General features: G+C 42.7%; 1 protein-coding gene across 3 annotated transcripts in view; it reads left to right on the top strand.

The window, feature by feature from the left end:
- Nucleotides 1–12,899, top strand: part of SUDS3 (SDS3 homolog, SIN3A corepressor complex component) — a 239,545-nt gene that overhangs the window by 210,081 nt on the left and 16,565 nt on the right. For all 3 annotated transcript variants that reach the window (XM_059140987.1, XM_059140986.1, XM_059140988.1), the window contains one exon: nt 2,237–2,408. The gene's annotated coding sequence lies outside the window, so the exon portion shown is untranslated. The remainder of the gene's footprint in view (nt 1–2,236; nt 2,409–12,899) is intronic.

Here is a 12,899-nt window from a genome sequence, read left to right as displayed (position 1 = left end):
TGATAAGTCTGGCCAGGGGTTTATCAATCTTATTAAATCTCTCAAAGAATTAGTTCCTAGTTTTGTTTATCTGTTCCACTGTTCTTTTGGCTTCTATTTCATTGATTTCTGCTCTGATCTTTATGATTTCTCTTCTCCTACTGGGTTTAGGCTTTTTTTGCTATTCTTTCTCTGGCTCCTTTAGGTGTAGGGTTAGGTTGTATACTTGAGACCTTTCTTGTTTCTATATATAGAAACAAGATATATATATCTAGATATACATATATCTAGATATAATTATAATTATTATAAGTTTATTATAAATATGTTATTTATGTATAAATATATGTCATATAATTATATTATTATTATATTATGGTATATAGTTAATTATATGATTATATGGTTATGTATTTTATATAATATTATATATATATAGATATGTTAGCCTGGTGAATAGAACAGAACCACACACTTGATTTTGGGTGTATTTTGGTCTGTTAGAAGAAACTGCTTCCCAAGATTTTAAAGAAAGAAAAACATATATATACAAAAATAAGGGTAAACATAATGAAAAGATGGAATATGACTGTAAATATGAAAATTAAAAAAGGAATTGATAAGAAGTTGGTTGAAAAAAGAAAAAAAAGGAGGAAAGGATGTGATCAGGCTGGAGACTAGAAAAAGCCATGTACTAGATTTAAGGTATATTCTGGTCTATTAGAGGAAACTGTATCCCAAAATTAAAAAAAAAAGAAAAACCTATATGTATACAAGAAATAAGGTTAAACAGAATGAAGGGATAGAATATGATTATAACAGTGAAAATTTAAAATGATTTTTTAAAAAGTTATTGATAAAATAGGTAATAAACTTTAAAATAGGAAAGAGGAAAAATTTAAAAATAGAGTAAGAAAAAAATAAAAAATTTAACTTTGAAAGACTGAAGAATCATGGGCAAAAACCCACAAATTCTATGTGCTGTATTCCTGTAGCTCTGAAGTTTTACAGTTCTCATTGATCAGTGAACTTGGTCTTGGCTGGTGTTCTTGCTGATCTGTGGGAGGAGCCTGTTGGCAATGATTCTCAGTTGTCTTTGCTGGAGGTGGAATTACACTGCCCTTGTCAGGGGCCAGGCTAAGTAATCTACTCAGGTTCTTGGGAGCTTTCGTTCCCTGAAAGCTTTCCGTAGAGCTTTGGAGGAGAATGAAAATGGTGACCTCTCAGGCCCCATAGGAGCTGAGAGATTGGGGCCCACTCCGCAGTGCACCCTCAGAGGAAAGCAGTCAATCCCTCTGATCTCCCTGGTCTCCAGCTGTACTCCGAGCTCACCCGGCCTGTGACTGAGCATTTCTATCTCTGGCACATGGCCCTGTTTGGACTCTCCAAACCTAGCAGATTCCTGCAGCAGGCTCCTGTGCTGCTCCTTCTGCAGGAGGAAGGAGGGGCTTCCCTGGATCTGCCACTTATGGGGTCCCTGCTCGAAGATCAGTGGCCCAGCTGTGACTTAGATCACGGTTTACGGTAACCCCGAACTGAGAGCCCTGTCCTCAGCTCCATCTCTGTAGCTGGCTTCCCCGCTCCAATACCTGGGGCCTCTGCCACACTCAGGCACCCCCGGTCTTTCTGAGACCCCGTGGGTCTTCAGACCACACTGCCCCTGCAAGGTCTCCACTTCCCCCCTACAACTTAACCTCTGGAGTGACGTCCCTCCGTGGAGGAGACCTCTAAAAGTTCTGATTTTGTTCTCTGCTGCTCTATCACTTTCTAGGAGCCAGACCCCCTGCCCGGGGTCTCCCTTCCCATCAACTCGGATTCACTTCTCCAAATGTTCTGTGGGTCTAGGAGCAGACTTTTCTGCTCCTAGAATTGCTGCTTTTCTTCTCTTTGATCTCCTGTTCAGTTTGTAGGTGTTCAGAATGCTTTGATTACTCTGTAGCTGAACTCCTGGGCCCCAGTGGTATTTAGGTCTCCTACTGCTCCACCATCTTGCTCCACTCTCCTAAGTGAGATATGTTTTATTTTCTACGATTATATAGGTTTTTTCCTCATTTTAAGATTAATAGTAAAAAAAATTAAAATCTAGTAAAGGTGGGGGTGGGGAAGGAATGGAACACAATCATGCAAAATTCAGCTTCCTAAACCCCTCTCTGGAATTGCAGAATCATAGACCTCTAGAGGTCAGCTGGGCCGGGAAACTGATGATCAGAGTGGGTAAGTGATTTATGGGTTTTTTTCTTTTTTCTTTCTTTTTAAGATTTTATTTATTTATTTGAGAGAATGAGCGAGCAAGAGCACAAGCAATGGGAGAAGGAGAAGCAGACTCCCTGCTGAGCAGGGAGCCCGACATGGGGCTCAATCCTGGAACTCCAACATCACACCCCAGGCGGAGGGCAGACGCTTAACTGACTGAAACACCAGGTGCCCCGGTAAGTGACTTGTTAAAGGCTAATTAAGGACAGGTATCCTACCAGGCATATACATGTCATTGGGGGTACTCATGAAGGTCTTAGGAGGTACATCTATAAGTATTTTTTTATTTGAATGGTCAATATTTAATGAAATGTATCAGGAGCAATATAATTGGTTCATCAAACTTTTGGTCTCTAAGATGGTATTGTTCACAATGAAGTTATGTGGGGAAAAATGAGTTGGTTTAAAGAAAAGCTTAACCATATTACAGCTGATACACAAATATGGCAAAACCCATGAGCATTAAGCAAGAGGGGGATGCATGCACCACATCATGCTGCTCAGAATACTTTAGGGTAAATTAATTAGGGGCAGAGATATTCCAGCAACCTCAGAAAATCCCTTCCAGGACTTCTGATTCCAGATCACTTAGGATTTTTCTACCTTTTTCCATTCTTTGGTTTCCTTTCCATGAAAATATCCTCTTGGTTCATCTCTCTTCAGACTTTGGGGGAAGAAAGTAAAAGGTCACTGACTTCATGTAATCCTAACAGTAATAGCCATGAGTATAACAATGTCAGTTATGGCAAGTGAGAGATTTGTGAAGGGAGCTGTCCGCCCCTTTCTGAGACCGCGCAGTTAATGAAGGTGAACTTTGGAAGCAGATTAAGGCACTGTGGCAGATAAACCTTTTAGCGGGAAGATTATACTGATGAGGAAGCCCATCATTTCCTTGGCTCCCCTTTTCTCCAGGTTGGTTTTTCAGTAAAATTGGCTGCCTCTCCTCACGAGCTCAGGTTGAGCTTGGAGGATGGTGTGAAAGGCAGACACAGGATGAAAGCTTGCTCATCCATGGGCACAAGTTTCTGCTGAAACGGGTTTCTTCTGAGAGCAGGTGTGGTCAGGGCTGATTCGTCCATTGACACAGTAGGTGCAGTACCGAGCGCCCACAAAAATGTTTTAATTTACTTTAAAGTCAGACAAAAAACACGAGTATCATCCAGCCAGGGTTATATCTGTCGTTATGCCAACACAGTCATAAAATATGGTTTCAAATCTCTATATATATTTTTTTGAGGAAGGAATTCATGAACACAAAAGTGCCTAAGACCTTTAAAAGTCATAATGTAGCCCTGTGTATGGGGGACCTCTTTTTTTTTTTTTTTTTTTTTTTTTTTTTAATTTCTGCTCATCACTTATTCCCCTTGTCTTCTGGTTGCAGAACCTGTGGGAAACTCCTCCTTCTTTATTCTAGGTCCTGTGAAATTCAGATGGGTTTTGTCAGTCTTGGCTCCAGAAGTGTAGTGGCCTACGTGGGGCCAATTAGGGCCAACAAGACTCAAATTAATTGTGGGAAGGGAGGAGTAGAATGCAGGCTGGAGATGCTGGTCATCATACCTACGACTCTAAGGGGTGAGTGGGGAAAGAAGCTATTAGAATAGCTGCTGGTTCTCTAGCAGTAGGAGTTGGGGGTCTTTAACTTTCCTGACATGAGACTCTCTCTGGAGAGGATCTGATTGGTTCCTCCTCAGTCAGGTGTCCACCTCTGGTCCAGTCACCTGTGGCTAAAGGATGGCTTAGCAAGGTTCTATAAACATCATTGTCAAGACTCAGTGCCCTGAGGGAGTCTTAGACTTACGAGAAATTGTCTAGTACAGGTTATTTGCTAGAAAGTTGGTTTTTCTTCTTCTTCTTTCTTTCTTTATTTTTTGGGGGGTTTAATTTTGGTTTTGTTTTGAGCTAGGAAGCTATGGAATGTCAGGTGTTATGGCTTGGGCTTCTGATTTTGAGTGGGAGACTTTAAGAAACTTTTGGGGCAGGAGAGGGCGCCTGGGTGGCTCAGTGGGTTAAGCCTCTGTCTTTGATCAGGTGATGATCTCAGGGTCCTGGGATCAAGTCCCACATCCGGCTCTCTGCTCAGCGGAGAGCCTGCTTCCCTCTCTTTCTCTCTGCCTGCCTCTCTGGGATCTCTGTCTGTCAAATTAAAAAAAAAATTATAAAAAAAGAAACTTTTTAAAAGTTTTTATTTTCTTCCTTATTTTTTTTAAAAGATTTTATTTATTTATTTGACAGAGATCACGAGTAGGCAGAGAGGCAGGCACAGACAGAAAGAGGGGGAAGGAGGCTCCACACTGAGCAGAGAGCCCAATGTGGGGCTCGATCCCAGGACCCTGGGATCATGACCTGAGCCACCCAGGAGCCCCAAGAAGCTTTGATCTAATTCAGAATTTTGCAATTCCTGAAGAATTTGTGTGATAGCAAGTGTTAGTGGGGATATTCGGAAGGATTTTATGATCAAGTACATTTGGGAAATAATAGTTTAAATAAAATCATTTGAACTTCTTTCCTTCAGGACTTCTTAGATCTTTCATATGTTCATATGCATTATGAATCTCCAGGGGAGGAGGAAACCGAAGGTCCAGTATTTCTTAAACTTATATGACTACCAAACTAGGAATTTTGCGGAATTCCTAGCTTTGAAGAAAACTACTCTTTTGAGGAATACAGTTTAAGAAATACTGGTTAAGGGGCGCCTAGGTGGCTCAGTTGGTTAAGCATCCCATTCTTGGTTTTGGCACAGGTCATGATCATGGGGTCCTGGGATGGAGCCTCCAATCCAGCTCAGTGGGGAGTCTGTTTCTCCCTCTCCATCTGCCCCTTCCTCTGCTTACATGCGCTGTCCCTAAAATAAATAAATAAATCTTAGAAAAAAGAAATACCGGTCAAGTTTATTAACCTTGAGAACATTAAATGCTATAAAGGAGAAACACTAAAAAATATAAAACCTTCAAAGTTCCTTTTTTATGAGGATGCACCCAGATTCTAACAAGTTCAGTTTTTTTGTTGTTGTTGTTCTTGTTTTGTTTTTTTTACTAAGAGATGTGGAATTCTATACCAGCTCCATCAATATTAAAAATAATAAAAAGCAACCATATCTAATGTGAATTCTAAGCCCTAGGAAACTGTGCTAGGGGATTTATGTGCACTGTCTCATTTAATACTCACCCCAGTAAAGGAGGTAAGTGCTGTGATCAGTCCCATTTTATAGCTCAGAAAACTGAGGTACGGAGAGTCAAAGTAACTTGAATGTGGTGGAAGTAACAGCTGAAGCCAGGTAATCGGACTCTAGCATCCTGCCCCCAACCCATTTTAATGCTAGAATACTTTGCATATTACATTGGGCAAGTCTCTTCTCTTACTGAATCTCAATTTCTTGATCTGTAAATTGAGTGCGTCAGACTTTTATAGTTTTTTTTTTTAAATTTATTTATTTGAGAGAGAGTGAGAAAGAGGGCACTAGGGGTGAAAAGAGAGAGAGAGAGAAGTAGACTCCGCACTGAGCAGGGAGCCCCACATGGGGCTCAGTCCCAGGACTCTGGGATCATGACCTGAGCTGAAGGCAGGCGCTTAACCCACTGAGCCAACCAGGCACCCACTGCATCAGACTTTTAAAGCGATCTGGTTCTATGTAGATTTTCCATCTTTGTGTGATTTGATATCTGTGACCCCACCTTGGGGAAAGTGGCCATCAATAAAATGGTTTCCTCGCTACAGGTGATTAAAGACTGAGGAGGGGGCAGTAGAGGTAGAACTGGGGAACTTCAGACAATTGCTTAGGAACAGGGACAGCAGTCCTGAATGTAGGTTTCACCACTGCAAAGTGACATGCTGGCGAGGTAAGTAAGAACCTGTGAAAATGAGGCCTTCGGAGAGGTCTCTATTGATTGCCAGTCTAAATTTAGCTGAGATATCAGATGCCCGGACAGACATCAATGGCTGCGCTAGAAGCCCCAACTTCTTTCCCGGCACGTGGCAGATGGGTGTATGAGCCAGTCTCAGCAGTTCACTGGTTTGCCATCCATCAACCCGTGGCGGGTGGGCCTTGAGTCCTCTCACGTTCTTCTGGCTCTGCATTGCTCACATGGGACAGATGTCATGTGTCAGAATTGATGTTTCCTTCCAAAGGAAGAGAACAGGATGGAAGAGACCTGTTAAGCGAACCCTCGATGATACTGTGTATCTCTAGGCCACTTTATGCCTTCCATCCCAGAAGAAGCTGTATCCCAAGATTAAGATAATAGCCCTCACCATTCACTGAACCCCAGATAGGTGCTTAAAATGTAGGATGTCGTTGCCATTTTACAGATGGAAAAACAGAGGTAAGAAGCTACCACATTATAGAACACTTGCTTCAGGTCGTTAGTCTACTTAGCTTATATGGACCTTAAATATCTATGTCTCCCCATCCCCTCACACAATCCTATGAATTCCCACTGATATATTTTACTATGTGGTATGTTTTTGAATTTGGATTAAAATAATTTAGATAGTGAGAAATACTTCTATTCTGAATCTCATTTTATGTGATGAAACTGAGCCACGTACTACAAAACTCTTAATGGAAGTACTGGAATTTAACCCAGGTGGTCTGATCCTACCTAAGATGACCATGTAATTTGACATCTAAAAAGGCATTTTTTTTGAGGTATAATTGACATACCATGTTCTATCAGTTTCATGTGTACAACATAGTGATTTGACATTTGCTGTATGTTGAGAACTAATTATGCTATACATTATATGTGGTATGTTTTTGAATTTGGATTAAAATAATTTAAATAGTGAGATACTTCTTTTTTTTAAGATTTTATTTATTTATTTGACAGAGATCACAAGTAGGCAGAGAGGAAGGGAAGCAGGCTCCCTACTGAGCAGAGAGCCTGATGTGGGGCTTGATTCCAGGACCCTGGGACCATGACCTGAGCTGAAGGCAGAGGCTTTAACCCACTGAGCCACCCAGGCACCCCTAGGGAGAGATACTTCTATTATGAGTCTCATTTTATGCGATGAAACTGAGCCAAGTAGTGCAAAGCTCTTAATGGAAGTACTTGAATTTAACCCAGGTGGTCTGACCCTACCTAAGATGACTGAGTAATTTTTTTTTTAAAGATTTTATTTATTTATTTGTCAGAGAGAGAGAGAGCACAGGCAGAGTGGCAGGCAGAGTCAGAGGGAGAGGCAGGCTCCCTTCGGGGCAAGGAGCCCGATGTGGGACTCGATCCCAGGACGCTGGGATCATGACCTGAGCTGAAGGCAGCTGCTTAACCAACTGAGCCACCCAGGTGTCCCATGACTGTGTAATTTTACATCTAAAAAGGCATTTTTTTAAGGTAAAATCGACATATCATGTTCTATCAGTTTTGTATGTACAACATAGTGATTTGACATTTACTATACATTGTGAACTAAACACTGTGATGTCTAGTTACTGTCTGTCATGATACAAAGTGAATACAATACTATTGACTGTATTCCCCAAGCTGTACATGGCATCCCCGTGACTTCTGTATTTTATAACTGTAAAATAGCATTCTTCTGTGGGTAAAAAGGGAATGAAGCCATAATCACAAGTGTGAATCAGGATGGTCCCATGTAAGCCAGAATATATGGTCACTTTAGCTATATGGATCTCCATGAAATAATAAAAATAAATAGTGTATCTAAGGCACTTACCCCAGTACCTGAAACATAGTATCTACTCCAAATATTTTAGCCGCATTTCTTCTTACCCATCGTAAGGGTCATTGTCCGGAGGATGGCCATATTTTGGGTTAAAGAAATGGCTGTCTTACTCTATCCAGTGTTTTGTTTTGTGTTTGTTTTTCCTGGTTAATGATGCCAAGAAGAGGCAGTGTCTTCCTTGGATTGTGGAGGGTGTCCTGGAGAAATTCACCTTACGTTGACCTGGAAGGTTGCTGGAAGGGTGCTGTCTGAGGTCCTGAAGAGTATTTTGTAACTATCTCATTTGTAACCAGAAGGGCATTTTGAGACACTTGGGTGTGTTTTGTAGTAGATGAATAGATGGTCTGCGTTCAATGAGTATCATGGCCCTGCAATTGAAAAATGAACTGAAATATTAATAGGTCTTACCAACTGCTGGGTGATTGCAGAGTTGAAAAGCCACCGGAAGCCTTTGGGACAGAATTGCTGTGTGCTAGAAGAGAAATGATGGGAAAGGAGAAGTGCTGTGGGCTGGGGAGGGTGACTTCCCAAATTGAGCAGAGCTGTTATTGGAGGGCAAGGATCATATATTCTGTAGGCTGTAAGGTGAGTTGTGCCCGTTTAGGATTATCAATAACTTGCTTGTATCTGTGCTTGGGAAATGCACCAAAGACTGGGTTGAATTAGATGATTGTCACAGGTAAAATAATGAAGTAGGAATGGTTTCGTTTTAACATCCTCTTCACATCCTTGGTATCATCCCTGCAACTTGGATACAAGAACATGGCTCCATGACTTGGAAACTGCTATCTGGACCTGCCCGCCACTGCGCCATATTCTGGGGAGGGACCGTCTAGTGAGGAATTATTTAGCAGCAAGTGAAACTCATCTCTTGTCGCTTTAAACAAGGGGTCAGGAAGTCAATGGTTACGGGTGTTGGTCCAGTGAGTGGCTTAGGAATGTCAGGACCACTGTATGTAGTCTTTCTTCAGCCTTTCCTTTATGTTAGTTATCTTAAGATCGTGCGGTAGCTGCTTTAGTTTCAGACATCACATGTATGTTCAAGACAGGAAGAAGGTGGGCAGGGGAAAAGGCAGAGTCACCACACCAGCTGCTTCTGTCTCCTCCAAATGAGAAAGCAGATGCCTTCTCGGGACTTCTCCTTCAATAGCTTTTGCTTCCCTTTGTTCCCTGTACCTGGGTCAGATTACCATCCTTAGTTGCCAGAGATATAGGAAGAGGGAACAAGATTGTCATGATCAACTTAGACCAATGGCGACCCATTGCCTGGAGTTGGCACTTGATTTTTCCAAATGTAATTTGGTTTCGTTATCAAGATAGAGAGAAATAAATAATTGCTGAGGCAATGAATGGTGTCTTCCATTATCTTTTTTACTTACAATTGGAGACAGTTTCTGGGGAAACTGATTTCTATTATGTTTTTATACCTTAAGAGTCTTAAACTGTGCTTATAGCTTTTTAGAAAACGTTTAAGTGGATAAATGACCAGTGTATTTCTGCTGAATTATAAAACAAGCCAAGTAGTCTCATTTTCTGTTAATATATTTTGGTTTGGGGCTACGAATTTTATGAAAACACACCACAATTTGAAGATGTGGTTCTAATAATGAGAATTTCAGCTAGCAGTAGGTCAGCAAGGGCAAATCTCATCTTCATAGAGCATTGGAGTGTTCAGTATCCTTTTGTGAAGACTTTCATTGCTTTTTAGTTTTTTGAGGAGAGTCCTAATATATCAGCCCTGGAAGAAGTCTTTGATAATGGTAATCAATAGGTAGAATTCTTGAACTTTCACTGCCTGCTAGGCATTCTACTTGGACTTTTTTTTTTTTTTTTTAAGATTTATTTGAGAGAGAGAGAGAGAGAGAGAGCGTGTGCATGCATGGGCAGTGGGGAGGGGCATTGAGGGAGGGAGAAGCAGACTCCCCACCGAGCAGGGAGCCTGACGTGGGACTCGTTCCCAGGATCCAGAATCATGACTTGAGCTGAAGGCAGACGTTTAACAGAATGAGCCACCCAGGTGCCTCTCTACTAGGACTTAAAATTATCAATTTATTTCATCCTTGTGATGAGCCTATGAGGTAGATAATATTATAATCCCTAGTTCATAGAAGTGCAAATTAAGACCCAGAGAGATTTTGTAACCCACCTAAGTTTATAAATATTGCAAGTGGGGGAGCTTGCATTCAGATCCAGACTGCCTGGTTGCAGAGCACACGCTCATCTTCCCTGGGCAAAGTGGCCTCTCGGGTAATAATAGCTGTCCTTGGTTGAAAGTCTATATTTGCATCTACGGTATAGCATACATTTATGTAAGCGTGTTACATATGCTTTCTCATTTGACTTTCACAACTACCCTGCAAGGCAACTACGATTCTTATCCTCCTTTTCCTGTAAAAGAAACAAAGCACAGCAAGGATAAAGGGCCTTGGTCCTATGTTAGTTTGTGGGGTGAACTCCGGCTTGTCTGGGCCCTGAACGCAGGATCTTTGCTTGTGCTGTTCTGTGTTTCTTAAGATCAGTCTTTTAGAAATTCATTTATTTATTTGAGAAAGAGAGAGGCAGTGGGGAGCAGCAGAGGGAGAGGAAGAGAGTCCCAAGGCAACCCTGCACCAAGCATGGAGCCCAAAGCAGGGCTTGATCTCAAGACCCTGAGATAGCGACCTGAGCTGAAACCCAAGAGTCAGATACTTAACCAACTATGCCATCCAGGTGCCTGGAGATCAGTCTTTTGAAAGCCCTCATTCTAGAGATGAGATTCAACAGAAACAGGATGAGGAAAGCTCATTGAGGGTGGCTAGATGTTCGGAAGCCTGTGAGAGAAGAGTTATTACCTTCATTTCACGTGTATTCGTTATGTTACATGCTAAAATGCTGTATCTAAGAGGCCCCCATGTGGGGTGGCCTAAGTGAGACAGAAGCTTATCTCTCCCTTATGTACTGATGGAATTTGGTGGTTTAAAGCTGGCTTCTGTTACTGGATTCAACGCAGCTGTTCACTTATAACTTCTTAGCAGAAAAGAGAAAAAGAATGTAGAGGGAAAATTGCTTGCTTTTAGGGGTGCAACGTGGAGCTTCCACATACCATGCAGTCTCTCTACTTATATTTCATTGATCAGAATGTGGTCACATGTCATTAGCTGCAAGGCAGGCTGGGAAGCATCTAGGTGGGTGGCATATCCTCTGGGAAGGGGTGGAGGGAACGATGGATATTGATTGGGGGCCAGTCAGCAGTCTGTGCCACATCAACAGTGAGCAAGTGGAGGCTCAGAAGGGTAGATTTTGCCTATACCACATAGCAGCAAACATGGGCCGTGCACATTTTGAGGAAAGCTAGGTGAGGGAGAAGTGTCAGGTTGGGCAGGTCAGGGAGTGGTGCAGAGAAAGGACATTGCAAAGCTCCGAGTGGCAGACACAGGCCACAGTGAAAGACTCAGATACCTACAAGAGCCGGTCGTAGAAGCTGGGTGAGTGGCTAGCTGGGTGCAGGTGAATTCATGCTTGTGATGAGGTGACATGATTTGAGACACTGACAGGAAGCTGGGCCGTAGGATTGCTGAACTCTAGGGAATACCCTTTCCAAATGGTACGACTGGAAACGTGGTACCCCAGAGCTATGTGACATGTGAGCTCTGCCAGGAAGGCCCTTCTCCTGCTGCACTGTCATTGGTCGGGTTCCTTGGGCAAGCGGACTTTGAGATGGAGACTGGCATCTGGAAGGTTTGTTCCAGAGAACTCTTGGGATCAGTACCTTGGAGGGAAGAGAAGGAAGCAGAATTGAAAAGAAGAGGAAGTCGAGCTACAATTAGCTCTCAATGGAAACCTCAGCCAACCTTAGAGAGTTCTGGAGAGCAGATGATCTTCCCAACTTGTCTCTGAAGTTGTCTGAGCAAGAAGGCTGGGTCTGCATGCCTGCTATTAGTAATTGGGTGCCGGCCGCCTGGGAAAGGCGGCATGACCTTGGGGCTGACCTCAGATGAGGTAGCTCTCCCCGGCTGAGGCAATCCCTGAAAGGGGCTGATGGCACAGTGCTCTCCTAAAAGCATTTCAGGAGTTGAGCTATTACATCCTTCATTTCTGAAGGGGGATCTTGGCACCTCGTGGCATTCACCACATTCCCCGGTCAACACACTGCCCACTATTCCTTTATCACAGAGTGTTTCGTGAAGAAATCCCTTTTTCAAATCTCAGCTATCCCTGGATTGGCAGGGAGGGGGTATCTACAATTTAGATTTCATCATGAGCTAACTAACAGTTGGTTTAACCACCAGCCCCTCCTTGGGGCCCGTAACCAGCACTAGAGAACATTGAAGGGACAGGTCATGCCTGGAGTGGATGGGACACGTGACAGGAGGTCTACAGGAAGCAGAAGGGGAAGCTGAGAGGGAGGCAAAACCAAGTTCCTCCTCTCCTCACCTAGCTCAAAGTAGATTCTGCCTGAGGTGGAGATCACAGGGAGAAGGTAGGCCCTGCGTGGTTCTGTGATCAGACTTTTCCCAATTTCACCCAAAGCCAAGCCTGCCCCAGACATTCCTTCTTTCTTTTGTTTGAATTTCTAATTTGCTCTTTACCAAGATGGCTACCTGTTCAGGAGAATGAAAGATCACAGTTTGATCTGGTTCAGAGTTTGATTTTTTTTTTTTCCTCTCTCCCTCTCAGCATAACAGCTCACACATCTATGGGCTACAGCTAAAAAGTGATTTTTAAAGACTTCTCATTGACAAAGAAATCAATGGAAAGAAATCTCTGCCTCCCCCTTCCATTCTGCTTTTAATTATTTTTCCTTTCCAATCCTCTGCTAGGAATGTTTTGTCTGAGACCATCTATCATACTTTGTCAGAAAGTTGCATTGTTAAGGACGGGGGTCCTGCTGGCTGAACTGAGGAGCTGGTGATTCCCCCCACAGTCTTAGCAATGAACTCAGCTCGAGCAAGGAGTGGAATCAACGAATTCCATCAGGAAGATGGAATCCCAAGGCAAAGTCATCT

Source organism: Mustela lutreola, chromosome 11 (assembly GCF_030435805.1).
Source record: "Mustela lutreola isolate mMusLut2 chromosome 11, mMusLut2.pri, whole genome shotgun sequence".
Lineage (NCBI taxonomy): Eukaryota > Metazoa > Chordata > Mammalia > Carnivora > Mustelidae > Mustela > Mustela lutreola.
Note: the sequence above shows the minus strand (reverse complement) of the source record. Positions and strands in the feature narration are given on the sequence as shown.